At 45.6% G+C, this 16,670-nt stretch overlaps 1 protein-coding gene across 3 annotated transcripts in view; it reads right to left on the reverse strand.

Annotated features, from left to right (window-relative positions):
* Window positions 1–16,670, reverse strand: part of KCNH5 (potassium voltage-gated channel subfamily H member 5) — a 543,084-nt gene that overhangs the window by 324,761 nt on the left and 201,653 nt on the right. The gene's annotated exons all lie outside the window — the stretch shown is intronic.

Below are 16,670 nucleotides of genomic sequence, written 5' to 3' on the forward strand. Positions count from 1 at the left end.
AGCGACTGCGTGCCGAAGACTGGAGCGCCAGCAAACACTCTTGAACCTGCCCCGCCATCACCTGAAGCAAGAGGTTGTGACGCGGTGGAACTCAACCCTCTATATGCTTCAGAGGATGGAGGAGCAGCAAAAGGCCATACAAGCCTATACATCCACCTATGACATAGGCAAAGGAGGGGGTATGCACCTGACTCAAGCGCAGTGGAGAATGATTTCCGTGTTGTGCAAGGTTCTTCAGCCCTTCGAACTTGCCACACGTGAAGTCAGTTCAGACACTGCCAGCTTGAGTCAGGTCATTCCCCTCATCAGGCTTTTGCAGAAGCAGCTGGAGAAAGTGAAGGAGGAGCTAAGACGGAGCGATTCCGCTCGGCATGTGGGACTTGTGGATGAAGCCCTTCATTCGCTTTGCCAGGATTCCAGGGTGGTCAATCTGTTGAAATCAGACCACTACATTTTGGCCACCGTGCTCGATCCTAGGTTTAAAGCCTATGTGGTGTCTCTCTTTCCGGCCGACACAAGCCTGCAGAGGTGCAAAGACCTGCTGGTGAACACACTGTCAGCTGAAGCGGAACGTGACACGTCAACGGCTCCTTCTTCATTTTCTCCCGCAACTGGGGCTGCCAGGAAAAAACTTAGGTATCCTAAGCAACCCGCTGGCGGTGATGCAGGGCAGGCAGGACCAAGTTTGGACATCTGGTCCGGACTGAAGGACCTGGCAACAATTTCTGACATGTCTACTGTCACTGCATATGATACTGTCACCATTGACAGAATGGTGGAGGATTACATCGGTGACAGCATCCAAGTAGGCATGTCAGACAGTCCATACCTGTACTGGCAGGAAAAAGAGGCAATTTGGAGGCCCCTGTACAAACTGGCTCTATTTTACCTGAGTTGCCCCCCCTCCAGTGTGTACTCCGAAAGAGTGTTTAGTGCAGCCGGGAACCTTGTCAGCGAAAGGCGTAGGAGGTTGCTTCCACAGAATGTGGAGAAGATGATGTTCATCAAAATGAATTATCAGCTCTTCCAGGGAGACCAGCCTCCAGAAGGTACAGAGGGACCTGTGGTGGTGGATTCAAGTGGGGACGAGTTAATACTTTGTGAGGATGAGGATGTACACACTGAAGAGGGTGAGGAATCGGTGGATGAGGAGGATGAGGATGACATCTTGCCTCCGTAGAGCCAGTTTGTGCAGGGACACATTAATTGCCAGCTTGTTTTGTGGGGGCCCAAACGAACCAATCATTTCAGCCACAGTTGTGTGGCAGACCCTGGCGCTGAAATGATTGATTTGTTAAAGTGTGCATGTCCTGTTTATACAACATAAGGGTGGGTGGGAGGGCCCAAGGACAATTCCATCTTGCACCTCTTTTTTTCTTTGCATTATGTACAGTTTGGGGCCTAGTTTTTCTAACTGCCATCCTGCCTGCCACTGCAGTGTCACTCCTAGATGGGTCACGTGTTTGTGCCGCCCACTCGTGTCGCTTAGCATAGTCATCCAGCTACCTCGGTGCAACCTTTTGGACATAAAAACACTATTGTGAGGTGTGAGGTGTTCAGAATAGACTGGAAATGAGTGGAAATTAAGGTTATTGAGGTTAATAATAGCATAGGAGCAGAAAAACCTACAAATTCTGTGATTTTAGCTGTTTTTATGCTTTTTTTCAAAAAAATACAGATCCAAAACACAAAACCCAGAACCCAAAACACGGAAGGGTGGTTTTGGCAAAACCAATCCAGATCCAAAACACGAAGAAAGATCCAGATCCAAAACCAAAACACAAAACACGAAAAGTGGCCGATGCACACCCCTAATATATATATATATAAATAGTATATGTGTGAGACATACTCAGCAAACATACAGTACACACACACACAGAGCATTCAGCACATACACACATAGCATTCAAACAGCATACATACACATATTGAATAGAGATGAGTGGTTCGGATTCTGTGGAATCCGAACCGCTCCGAACATAGGGGATCCGAGTCCACCTGAACGCTGTTCGGGTGTTCCCCACCTGACTCGGATCCCCATTCGGGGCCAAACGGCGGCCGCCTGATGTCGGATTCTCAGTAGAGAATCCGACATCAGGGCTCCTCGAGTGTAGGGCAGACCGCTGTGATAGCGGTCTGCCCTACACAGAACAAACACACAGCTGCCAGCGGTAGCTGTGTGTTTGTTACAGCAACCAATGAGAGTCACACAGACTCTCATTGGCTGCTGCACGGAGGGAGCTGGCTGGAGCTCACTCATGAGCTCCGTCTTCTGGCTCCCTACTCGTCGCGTGGATGCAGAGCGGACAGCGCGCGAGCTGGGATTCAGGTAAGTTTTTTATTTTTTTTATGTGTGTAAGGGCCGAGGGTGCTACTTGGGGACACAGCTACTGGGGGGCACAACTACTTGGGGGCATACTACTGGGGGGGGGTCTGCTACTTGGGGGGCCATTCTACTGGGGGGCCATTCTACTGGGGGTCTGCTACTGGGGAGGCATACTACTTGGGGGGAATACTACTGGGGGGGCCTGCTACTGGGTGGGCCTGCTACTGGGGGCCATACTACTGGGGGGGCCTGCTACTGGGGGGGGCATACTACTGGGGGGGCATACTACTGGGGGGGCCATACTACTGGGGGGCTGCTACTTGGGAGGGCATACTACTGGGGGGGCCTGCTGCTGGGGGGCATAATACTGGGGGGCCTGCTATTGAGGGGGCCTGCTACTGGGGGCCATACTCCTGGGGGCCATACTACTGGGGGGGCCATACTACTGGGGGGGCATACTACTTGGGGGGCATACTACTGGGGGGGCATACTACTGTGGGCATTGTGTAGGAGGGGCACTAATGTGGGCATTGTGTAAAAGGGGCACTACTGTGTGTCGTAACATAAATAAGAGACACTACTTTATGGTGTAATGTGAATCGGGGCACTATGTGCGGTGTAATGTGAATAAGATTGTGCACTGTGACTCCTTGGGCCATAGCCTACTTTGTAAACAAGTACTGTGATTCTGCTGGCTGTACCCCACTGGGTGGGTGCACTACTTTTCATTTCTGCCACTGCTGTGTGGCAACGTGTCATAGATGTGCTTTATACTGTGATGTCTGTGTCGTTGTGCTGCTGCTTTGTCGCTTAGTAACCAGTCAGCTCACTGCAACCTTTGGCCAATAATGTTGAAAACAATATTATAAGCTGTGATATGGTCTAAATTGACTAGAAATTAATGTTATTGAGGTTAATAATACTCTAGGAAGAAAAAAAAGACCAATTTATGTGATTTTATTTTTTTTTGTAAATTTTTGTAAAAAAACCCAAATCCAAATCCAAAGCCAGTCACCGCAGTTTGGCAAATCCAAATCCAAAGCCGGACGACGAATTAGAGCCAAATCCAAATCCGTCAAAAATGGTCCGGCGCACATCCCTAATATTGAAGCATACACACGCAGCATACTTACTAAGTACAAACACAGACACACATATAACATACTAATAGCAGCTTTTCCTACTGCTAGCTGCGGACGTCCTCCTAGGTGCCAGGCTGCTGGGTGGCAGCGATCCTCCCTCAGGCTCTACTGAGCTCACTCTGGGAGGACTGTGTAGAGATTGCGGTGTGCTGCCCGGACCCTGCCAGTTTAGCTGTCAGCACTACCGTGTCAGGTGATGTGAAAACCACCTGACGCATAAGCGCTGACAGCGCTAATGGTAGCTGAAGGGGTTAGAGGGTAGACCGCGGGCTGGTGCAGAGACGGAGACAAGGTTGTCTCGGTCTCTGGAAAAAAAAAGTGACCCGTCAGGGGGGGTTTCTGGGGGCTTAGAAACCCCCCCTGTGCGCGCTACTGATGCTGCATATCATTGTAATCAGCAGAATCTGCTTCTGTGTCCTATTCACATCACTTTGCGAATAATTCGCATTTGAAGATAAAAGGTTGCACAAAAAGACGCTCTGTGCTACCGAGTCACACCACGTCATGGTGCGACTAGGAGGGCTGTTTAATGCACAAGGAAGTAAGATGTATGTGGACACATCTGTACTTGCCTTGACACAAACTTCTGACTAATAATAATTAATAATGAGGGAAACATGTACCATTTCCAACTTGTTACATAGCTTTACACAAACAATCTTAAGCTGCATACACACACAACGATTTTTTGAACGATTATCGTTAAACGATGATCATTTGAAAAAATTGTTCACTTTCTGAGTCAAACGATGAACGATTATCGTTCATGCGCGTTCACGTTTGTAGTTTGTAGTTCAGTCAGACTTGTCAACTCAATGATTTTCATTAAGGGAATATGGAAAAACTGTTTGTAGTTCAAAAAAATTGTTCATTACACTTTAAAAAATCTGACAGTTCTTGAAATCATTGGTAACAAAATCTTTGTGTGTGTATGCAGCTTTAAAGTTAAACCCATGACTATTGCTAAATTATATTCAAATTGAAACATAGGTACTCCCAAAAACAATGCAATAAATGAAGCTGTATGCAGTCTGCTGTCTTTGACGAACAGCAAGTTTACAGCAAGTTGAGCAAATGCTGAATGCCTTAATAAATGTATCACTGAGCTTGCTAGTGAGAAGGGCACATTCAGTCATCTACATTATATTTCTAAACACTGTCAGTAGCCTTTAATGTCACTCTTCCTATACTTAGACTAGAATATTTTATTTAGCAGCTCTCCATCCCCAGGCTCATCTGCAAATGGTAAGGTTAGGAAGTTAGAGGCTTTCCGTTACACAAAATTTACCAAAAATATCTGTTTGGCCCCTATGGGATGCCCTCGTATTTGTGTGACTGAAGGGTTCAGAAAGGAAAAGTATGACATGATCAGCATTTTCAGCACTGTGCTTGGGACATCATCTCATAAACAGACAGGACTGTCAGCCCTGGGTCTAAATAAAAGCTCTCTTATACTCTTGCCTTCTGGGGAGAGGAAGGGAGACGTGATATATTCTATATTCATGATCTACATCTGTAAACTAAATGCTGTATAGAACCTAGATCAAGGCTGTAAGCTATGTGTTTTATTGCCTAGGTCACAACTTGGTAAACAAAGGTCTAAGGGCCTGATTCAGCAAGGATCGCAACTGTGATTACGCACGCAGACGGCCGATTGTTGCGTTCTGCGCAAGCATTGCAATGCACGATGAACCAGCCACTGCGATCGGGACTGCGATCGCAGTGACTATGCAGACCCATCGCAGAGTGATTTAAAGGAAGTACCGTTTGGAAGAGATGACGTGGGGGGGGGCGGCAAAACGCAGGCGTGCCATTGCAGTTCACCGCAGTTGCAGGCGCATGCATAAATTATCCACTGCGATGCCTTACGCAGCCTGAGCTCTCACTGCGTACAGGAAGTTTAGCAACTCCTGAGTAAGGTCACAGCTTGTGCAAGTGTGCATGAGGCACCGATTGTACTCGATGTTACCGATGGTTTTGCAGTCTTGCTAAGTTGCTAAGTGTTACGGATCTGTGTAAGGTAAGGTGGGCGTCCTTATGTAGTGCTGCATGTGCATAGCGATCGCAGAGGATTAGCATATCATCGCAGTGAGACTGCGTGCGTAATCACAGCCGCAATCGCTGTTACAATCCTTACTGAATCAGGCCCTAAATGCATAATTGTGCCACAGAAAAAGCATCAAACAATATACACACAAAAATTTTATTTTTTAAATGCAGCCATGTAAAGGATATATTGTAAACAACAATTTATTTGCCAACATGCTTCTAAGGGAGGCTTGCCTACCCTCCCGATTTGGCCGAGAGCCTCCCGAATATCGGGTGCCACTCCTGGCCACCCAGAAAGGCAGGCAAGCCTCCCGGGATCCACCAACCCTCCCGACCTCCCCCCAGAATAAACTAGAAATCATTGCAGTGAGGGGGAGGCGGTGACGCGATTTGTGCTGAATTGCGTCATCATGGCCCCGCCCCCTGCTTCACAATGTCGTTATTTTCGGCATTGTGAAGCAGGGGGTGGGGCCACGATGACGCAATCGCGCAGACCCATCCCCGGCTCCGTCCGCAATGTCTCATAACTGTCCGCACACGCCCCCCGCAAGAAGGGAGCTGATTTCTGTTTTCCATTTAGATTTGTTGATTTTTTTATGGTCCTTGGTTATGACAACAAATGAGCTCAGATCTGTGTATTGGACATAGCAGATCTGCAGTCATATCCAAGGGTGACAAAAAAAATGGGGTGTGGTATTGAAAGTCGATGTTCAGAATGTCGACATGGTCTGAATGACGACAATGACAATGTTGACAGTCGGCATATCGAACATGTGATTTTCCATAGGGGTCTTAACTAACCCTATGGCTGTCGACATTGTTGTATCTGTCGACGTTTTGTCATTGTTGACATCTTGAATGTCAACATTCTGAATGCTGATATTCAGACCATGTCGACATTCTGGTGCTGACATTCTAAACGTATACCTCAAAAATTAATGTTGATAGATTATAAAGCAAACTGGAGGCCTTCTCGCTTTAATCCCATTCTTGCCCCTTTTATTTGGCCATGGTTTTTCTTAGCCCTTGAAAATTGCAACGGTACAGCATGCAACGCTACTCCTATCTTAGGGCCTGATTCAGAGCCGCTCGTAAGCGGCCGCTCGTTCGTTCCGAGCAATGTTTGCCCAACTGCGCATGCGTACGGATCGTAATACGCCTGCGCGAACCAGTCAGTGCGGCCGAAAATCGTTTGTTTGCTAAATAGCGAATGCCTGCTATTTTGAGTGACAGGAGGAGGCGTATGTGGGTGGTAACAGGGGAAGGTGCTTGAAAACGGGGAGGGGAGATCCGAACGCAGGCGTGCTTAAAGGTCAAAACGGGCGTTTTATGGGTGTGCATAATTAATACAGCAGCGTCATTGACCACGTCACTGGGTTATTTTATAGCCATAACTGCTCGCAAAATTGTGGTAGCAAAAACCAACAACAAGAATAGCGAGCAGTTCATATGCTGGTCGATGTACTCGATTAATCTAATAAATAGCGGACATGACGTAGGATGCGAGCGGCCAGGGGGCGTTTTTTACAAAATTACGTTCGCATGTTTTGTTCGCTCGTTCAGACCTAGAGGCGTGAACAGACCGCAAAGAGCGAACGATTCATTTGAATAGCCACCCCTATTTTCTGGACGAGCGAGCGCTAATTGCGTCCGGCTCTGAATCAGGCCCACAGTTCCCAGACCCTCCACATACTACAGTGCTTGCGCACAAAGGGTCTGATTCGGAGGTAGCCACAGTGGTGATGATGCACGCAAACGGGCGATGTTATAAGTCTGCGCACGCTTCCTAATTGTTACCTGTCAGAGATGAGGTACAATTTGGATGCAGGGTCTGTGGATTTTAGTGGGCGTACTTGTGAGGTAACAGGGAGATGGCTAAGCAAACGCTGCCATGTCGCCGGTGTGTCACTGAAAGTGGCTGCGTCCAAAGACGCTGAACCGCTCACACAGGGGGCCACACTGACAAAGAAACTGCACCTGCCATTGGGTTGGTGCAAGTGTCGATGATGCATCATGTTTCAATGGTGACTTCCATGGTCATGTGTTGATGGAGACATCGATATCAAGTCATCAATATCGCGTCCCTACAGTGCAGTTGTGGCGGTACATGCACTGCAAAAATCCAGAGTAATTACGTGTGGTGAGTTCCTCCAATGCTTGGGCCATGGGAACGTATGCTGGGACCTCACTGGAATCAGTACACATGTACTGAGCACTGCGGCAGTGAAGTGAATGTACAGCCCCAGCTATACTATTACAGGCTCCATGTGCAGGGAGTAGGGGGGAGGAATGGATGAGCCCAGGGATAAAGTGTGGAACTTATAATAAGGTGGTCACGTCTCTGGGGGAGGGGCATCGGTTCTGCTCTGCTTTGCCTATGTCCTTGGCACAGCAGAGCAGAAGCACTGGGGAGTGATGTCTCTCTCTGCCCTGCTGAATGGAGGGAAGTCTCTATAACACCATCTGAAGATGGCGTTAATTTTGTAAGGCTCCCTCCAGTATATTATTACTATTTGTCTTTAGTAAATCTGAACAGACTATATTTCTCATCGCAAGTAAGGGAAATGTGATCTGCATACCGTTCTAAAAATAATTTAGGAAATGGTGGAGAATTTTGCAAATTCTACTGCAAAAGCCCTTTTTATACATTTTAGATATACTAAAATCATGTGAAAAGTGTATTTAAACACCAGTTTTGACATTATTTTATTAAAAAAATTAATGATAAACAGCATATTTATCAATCTTTTTTCTACTAAAATAATGTGAAAACTGATATTTTCACACACTTTTCACATCATTTTAGTACAAGTGAAGGCTTTCACAAGGGCCGTAGCTAGGGTAGTGCGGCCGGTGCCATCGCACAGGGCACCACAGGTCAGAGGGTGCTGTTTGGGCCTGTCAAATTTCTGTTTATTATCATTCTTGCTTGTAGCTTCCTCTTATTTTATCCCCAGCAGCTCCTGGCCTCCCCTATCTCTTCCCTAGCCTTTCCCCATGAGGCCATGGCCCTTTTTTGGGTGCATTATGTCCCTTTGAAAAATGAGGGGGGCGCCAATGCTCTTTATGGCACAGGGCACCAAAAAGTCTAGTTACGGCTCTGGCTTTCACTATTGCAAAAGCCTGATGTGGACACATCGCCGGGACAGAACTTTCTGTTCCGACACCTTTATATACATCCAAATGATAATATCCAATATCGCAATTAATGAATCGATATTATCGCATCACAACCCCATTTAAAATGTGAATTGTGATAAATTTGCCCATAATTTTTTCTTTACAATTTATATTTTTCAATGGATATGTCTGGCTTTGCTGACCTAAATACTGTAATGTCAGAGTGAAGAAAGCATTGCAGTCGTGAGCACTACCAGATATTGATTGCAGCTGTGCAAAAATCAAGACGCTTGCAACTAAATTGGACCATACAGATCTGCCCAGCTATTTTGTTGCTCATGGCGAGGCGTGAGTCGCGCCATGGACTTGTGGCATGGCGTTCAGGCCTCTGAGTCGCGCCATGGACTTGTGGAATACCGTGGCTACGGCATGTAATACAGTGCTTAACCGCTGGGTGGCGAGTGCTCCACTTTTGTAATTGCATGTAATATAGTGCTTAACCGCTGGGTGGCGAGTGCTCCACTGTACTGAATGCCTTGTATAGAATGCCATAATGTTAAACTTACAGTAAATTGGGTGGATATCACATTCACAGCATTTTCATGTACGCACAACCCATACTGTATTTTTAATGTCGCATAATATACATATACAGTATACACTGTAGTACTGTACCGTACGTAACATCTTATAACAGGATGCAAATCACTGCACATACTGTATTATACATACGGTATGGTGCAGTAACTGAATAGTAGAGAAGTTGCCTGAGTTGTTGTCACGGTATAACCGATACTGTAGATTAATGAGATGCACGCACAGCTTTCACTGATATGGGATGCATTACAGTATGACAATTTTATTTTAATTTTTATTAAAAAACAGCAGCGGGAGGAGTGCACAAGGATGAGGCCACTCTCTGTGGTTCACTGTAGCTGTCGTGTGGGCTAGTGGTTAGGTGATCACTTTGGTAGAATTATGGTCCCGGGTTCGATCCCTTGAAAAGAATATACCGTACCGAATCACTACAATGTCTACCGTATTGTACTTACAACTACAGTTGTACTGTAAGTACCGTATAATACAGACAACTGGGCATGCGCAGTGCTATGAGACTCAATACGCCACAGTGTAGCGCGCAACTAGCAATGCGGTATACTGTATGGCGTACCGTATGGAGCAACAAACTACAGTACTGTAGCTGGGCACATCTACAGTACAATAGATTGATTTTTGTAAGGGTTGGATAACAAGACTGAACTACAGTACTATAGTGAACATTAAAAAAATAAATTAAATTATAAAGGTCTCGAACATAAGGAGAGAAGTGTAAGCAAGACGGATCACCTAAGCCCTTGCTCACAAGTCTCTCCTAGTCCTCTACAGTACTTTATATGACATCTACAGTACCATACGATGAAGTACAGTACTCAGGCGTCTGTAGCGTAGAGGAAAGAAATCGAACTTCTACATTGCAGACGTCTGTACAACCCGGGTTCGAAACCAGGAAGCTTAATAATGAAGCTTTTCATTATTATTAGACAGTCAAGGTTACACTTTTTATTTTTAATATTATTATTACACAGTCAGTGTAATAATAATAACACACTTTCACTGTGTGTGAATCATGACCCGGTACTGTACAGTATGATATTCCATACTGTACGCCATGGCGTACAGTACATAGCCATAGCGCTACAAGGGTATGGCTATGGCACAGCACCACTGGCAATGCATTGCAACCCCGCCACTGGGCACGTGCCAGAGATCCTATTTGTACCGTAACCCATCAGAACTGGCTATAAGTTACCACAACGCAAACTGTGCTGACATTGACGCAATTTTGCGGTTTAAACGTCGAGTCAGTTTGTACTATAGAGACCCCTCTCTTATACACAGTCAACTATCAGTTACTAAACATATTAAATTACTAATGTTTCCAAGTCTAGGACAGCATTTTCATTGACGCAAGTTTGCGCTCTGCATCTGCCCTACAAACTGCTGTTAGTCCACTACTGTAGCACCTTATGTAGTAATGAATTTACTATTGTGTATACTGTGCGGTACTGTAAGTCTCGGATAGTGCAGAATGGCACTAGTGTGAAAATTCAACAGTACTGTTAGCAATACAGACAACTGGGCATGCGCCATAAAATAGCGCTACTTAATGTATGGCTTGGCTCCACTGGACATGGGGCACACATTCCATTGTGATTAAAATCCGACCACTGGGCACGCGCAGACATTGACGCAATTTTGCGGTTTAAACGCGCAGTCAGTTTGATATACAGAAACCAGTCTCTTTAACAGGGCCCATTGCCACTTGATGGTCATAATAAATCACTATAATGTCCACGTTCATGTCAGCGCCGGCATTGACGCAAGTTTGCGTTCTAAGGTACAGTACTGTATGTACAATAATAAAAATCCTAGTTTCGCTGTTTGACTCCCGAAGCACTGGACAGACATGCGCTCCACATGTACTGTATTGAATACTGAATATTTTAAGTGAAGATTTTAAAAATAAATTAAAAAAACATACTGTATTTTCAAGGTCTCGAACCCACGGAACAAGAAGAGGGGAGAAGCAGTGAGACTAGGCATTAGACCGCTAGGCCACACGCTTCACCCATTACTAGAGTTCTGTAGTTTGTAAAGTCTAATGTCTAAGCTTCTGTCAAACAATCATCGGCCGGTGATACAGAACATACCGTACGGTACATTGGAAAGTGACACCTGGTGGGCAAAATGTTGTATTACACGTAATGAAATCACACGCATGCGCTATGTAGTTTAGGAAAAGTGACACCTGGTGGGCAAAATGTTGTATTACACGTAATGAAATCAGACGCATGCGCTATGTAGTTTAGGAAAAGTGACATCCGTGAGAGATAGCGCTGTGATGCCACGTTATAGCTGGGCACATCAGTACTTGCCATTTGCCAACATTCAGCTCCCTCCTCCCTCCTTCGCGTCACCGCCTTCCCCTGTTGCGGGAGCTTCTATCACTAGTGTGGGGGGGCCGGGAGGGTCGGCTAGCCTGCCTTTCTGCGGGGCCATGAGTGGCACCCGATATTCGGGAGGCACCCAGGCCAAATCGAGAGCGTAGGCAAGCCTGATTTGGACTGTTTTCCCAAGACAATTTGCCGTCTTTGTATAGTTCCTTAGTGCAAATTATTTGTGAGTGAGTTGGAAGCCATTTTAGGGGTATAATTTATACATTGTAATAAGGATCGGTCAAATTAGAATAAGTGGTCATACACTATAGTGTTTACATATCTGTCAATGGCCAGGTCATCTGTAATACAGAGAACATGTGGTAGACAAATTTTAAACAAAGGTAAATATTGGCATCTTTTATGTCTGTTCAAAGGGATCATTACATTTTTCTAATTGGACATCTGAATAAAAATAAACTGTACTCATAATTTGTCATCTGTCAGGGGCCTATTCATCAAACGATAAATGGCCCGGTAACCATGCGGAAATGCCAGTTTCCGCATATTTTAGTTACTGGGCCATTCATCATCAGGGGTCCGAAAAGGACCCCCTGATATTCAGCAAACTCCGAAAACCGAAAGTTTTTGGAGTTTGCCTGCAAGAACAAGCACCATCTTTAGATGGCTCTTGTTCTCGGTTCCCCGCTCCTTCCCATGGGAAGGAGTTCCGGGGATGTGAAGAGGGATCCGAGCGGATCCCTCCGCTGCCTTCTCACTACCTCCCTGGCGACTTTGCGCATGCATGACCTCAGGTCACGCATGCGTAGCAGCACCGACGGGGAGAGGTAAGTAACGCAGCTACAGAGCAGCTGTACCCTCACCGTAGCAATGATGAATTGCTACGGTGTAAAGTTTTCCACGCTGCGAGTTGGATACTTACAGATGAGTTCTCAAACATCCAGCCTCCTTACACACTAAACAGCCCTTCTAGTCACACCATGCCGTAGAATGACTCGGTAGAGCTGAGAGTCTTTTTGTGCGACCTTTTACCTTTTACCTGCGTCTTATTCACACAGCGATGCGAATTGTTAGCACAAGCAGCTTCTGCTGATTAAAATGATATGCGGCATTGCCTATATTCTGTGAGAGGCTGCGGGTGTTTCTTCATGCAAAATGCTATGTTACAGTGTTACAGTCGCTGACACTGTAACGTAGCGTTTCGCATGCAGATACACCCGCAGTCGCTCACAGAATATAGGCATAATGCATATCATTTTAATCAGCAGAAGCTGCTTGTGCTAACATCGCTGTGCAAATAAGAAGCATTTTAAGATAAAAAGTTGCACGAAAAGACGCTTGGCGCTACCAAGTCACACGGAGCTCCCGCGTTATGTGTAGCGCACAGAGGATAGATGTATTTGGACACATCTGTAAGTATGCCTTGCAGCGAGATGATTACAGCCGCTGATGATGAATAGGCCCCTGAATGAGAATGATGCACAGCCCTATAGTGAAAGGGTCCTGGAACTGAACAAAATAATTCTCAGACATGGGGGTAGATTTGCTGAGGACTATGGACCTCATTCAGAGCCGCTTGCAAAATGCTAGCGCTCACTCTGAATGAGGGCGGCAGCATATCTGAAAAGAGACGGACTCCTGGCAGCTCACTAGGCTGTGGGTGACCACCCACAGCTTTAGCAAGTGGCCAGGTTGATGGTCGCGATGGTCAAGACCATCGCGACCATCGGGGCTTGCGACGAGACCCTTGTGGTAGGGTCTCATCTACCGCAAGCCCCAGTGAGCTTTCGGCTCTATTAGAGCCGGAAGCTCACCACTGACATCACGAGTGATGTCAGTGGGGCCGCCCACAATCGGCAGGCGTTCCGTCGGGAACGCCTCCGTTTGTGTAGCCACCCCCTTGCCCCGCCTACAAAATGGTGCGAGCTGTCGATCACCATCGACAGCCGCCCCTTTTGTAGTGAGTCCCGGAGCAAGAGAATTTCTCTCTCGCTCCGGGGCTTGCGCACGTGCAGTGCGGCCACTGCGCGTGCGCATGGCCTCACCATCGACCCGCTTGCGAGTGCATAGGTGCTTGCGAGTGCATAGGCGCTTGCGAGCGGGTCTGAATGAGACCCTATGTTTACTATCACTCGGTTTGTGATATCCACCGATGAACCTCATTTGGCGAATGGTTTTAAAGCAGCTACAGAAATGAATGTAGCCTGGTTTAGCATTTATTTCTGTTTCCACTTTAAATCCATTGTTCAAAACCCAAGTGAGAAAGCTGCCGAGCATCAGCAAATCTAGCCTATAGTGTCTAGCCAAAAGTAGTCATCAACAGCCTGGTTCTAGCTCCAGCATACTACATGGCCACAAACACGGCATAGGAAGATCAACACTCAGTAAATTCTGACAGGACATAGGGGCCTATTCATCAACACTAAAATAACGGTTTTAAGGACATTTTCCTTAATTACCATTATTTTAGTATTCATTAACACACTTAACACAGGAGATATCACTAATATATCCTGGTTAAGTCTGCCTGCGTTCATTTCCACACTCCCCATACATTAGTACATTAGTATGAGGATGTAGAAATTAGAAATGCAGTTTTCAGAGGTTTGACTGCATTACCAATATGCACCAAGCTCCGTAAAGCAAATCTTTCCGGAGCTTTGACCCGATAGATGGCGTTGCCTAATTGAAGCCTAGGGGTTTCTTTTTGGCGTTTTTCAAGAGAGGGATCCAATAGGATCCCTCCCAGGGTCTCCTTCGGCTCATGCATGCTCAGAAGGATTCCCGGGTCATAAACCAGGAAGCAGAGTACAGCTCTTATCAGGAGAGCTGTCCTTGCTAAAATCCTCATACATATGGCGTTACTAAGCGCTGGTATGCATGCGATCACTGGCGGGATGCATCTCATCCAAAATGTAATGCTTGATGCATCCCGCCCAGCAAGTGGTTAATGTGTCTGCAAGCGACCGCTAAGTCTGCAGTGTTCCACATACTGATTTATGTTACGTTATGGTATGTAACCAACATCAGTGCAGGAACTGTACATTCAGTAAGTTGTGACAGTTCATTAAATATGGGATCTGCTAGATCCTCACTTAAAAGCAAAGCACAGTATTGTATTTGAGCGTTTTAGAATATTCTGTTTGGATCCCTGAGAGTACATTTTCAGTCTCGTCTGCTTCAATCAAAGCAATCAACATCGATTACACATGATTAATTTCAAAGTGTATTTTAAATGCGCCGAATTCAAATCGTGCAGGAAAATTACTCAGGGTTTTTATTTTTTTTTCACTGCTTCTTAGATCAATAAAACATTAGTAGAACGTTTCAGCTGATTAAATCGTTTATCATAATAACTGGATGAATCAGGATTTAGCACATTAATAAAATAATGAATCACTAAGTAAATGGGAGCAGAGGCTCCATCAGATCGGTAAACAGAGTAATAGGATACAAGAATGCTATGATTTACACCAAGGACTTTTTTGTGATCTCCATAGAAACAATATCATTTTGTAATCAACTAAACAGATGCAATTAAGTAAAAAGCCTATTTAATATATCTGGCATATCCCACCTCATTCTCTACAGTATCATACACGTGTCCTCATACACCAAGCCTCATTGTGCCATACAGCACGAGACACCCGTCGCGACCGAGCCGCACCGATCAGTGTAGCGTAACAAGTTTTTCTTTATATTTTGCCTCTTATTTGCATTGCAGATGCAGCGACAAACCACCGCCTGGCGCACACAGTGTCAATGCCGCAAGCAGCTGGCCGATCTTTTCAGTCTGTGCATGTTTCCGAATCGCACTGCGCACTAGTCCTAATGGTTACCGTAGGGAGACGCAGAGCTAATTTGGAAACAGGGAGTGTGAATTTAAGTGGACGTTCCTGGGAAGTAACGGAGGGGTGCCTAGGCAGACGCGGGCGGGTCACGGGCATGTTGCTGACATCGGCTACACCAAATAACGCAGAAACTTTAGCACAGGAGGCCAGGTTCAAACAGATAAACTGCGCCTGCAATAGGGCTGGTGCAGTAAAGGCGCACCAAGACGGATTTGCACCGATTCAAGTGGGCGTCTCACTGTGAAGAAAATCGGGCGTGGCGTTAGCATAAAGATGCAGATGTGGCAGCAGCAAAAGACGCAACCGTGTGTACAGTACCTCTGAATCAGACCCAAAGTGTACTGCAGACGATGGGCTGCGACATTACCCTGTTAGGCGCGATTGAAGCCGCGGTGTGTAAGACGACATCTGTAGTTTACATGTCAACATTCTTAGAATGTCAACATTTTCCAGCTGGTCATTCCGCATCAACTCAACACAATTTCCGAACAAATTCTACCTTACATTCTGTAATTTCTATTTAATTTGGTATAATAAATCTTGCCATGGGGTAAAGAAAACCCCCAAATCTGATAAGTACACTGGATTTGAAGTTATATGCCTTTAAAGCTGCAATTTTTTAACAAACAAATTTGCTATTAACAGTTTTTTTAATTGCTTTTGCAGCTCACCTAATTGAGATAAAGAGTTGGACAAGGCCTCATTTTAAAGCTCTTTTATGGGCTTTCATATGATATATAGCACAGCAGTATGTTTCAATACAAAATGAAAATTGTAAAATTTTCAAAATCAAAATTTTGATTCACAATTTTACATTTTTTTGAAAAAACTCTCAAAAATTGTTCATACTGTTAATAAATCCCCAAAGTTTTATTTTGGAATCATGATGGGATAACTTGCTATAAGAGCTTTCATTTTTGAGTGATTCATGAAAATCGCATTTATTGAGGCACTACACATCTGAGTAAGGGCTCTATTTACTACAATCCACATTGGTAATGCAGATTGTAGTGTGATATTACCGAGTGAATTCGCATTGCGAATTCAGGCAATATCACAGGGATTTACTACAAATCCCTTGCAGGAAAGCTCTGCCCCTGCGAATCCCCTCCGCATACACTTTCGAAAAAAAATACCGTGACAAGTACCCCGCGCATGTGCCGACACCCCACCGCGCTAAGCCCCGCCCCATCACCAAGCCCCGCCCCCCATCATCGCGGCA

Source organism: Taudactylus pleione, unplaced genomic scaffold, assembly GCF_031769625.1.
Source record: "Taudactylus pleione unplaced genomic scaffold, aTauple2 ptg000113l, whole genome shotgun sequence".
NCBI lineage: Eukaryota > Metazoa > Chordata > Amphibia > Anura > Myobatrachidae > Taudactylus > Taudactylus pleione.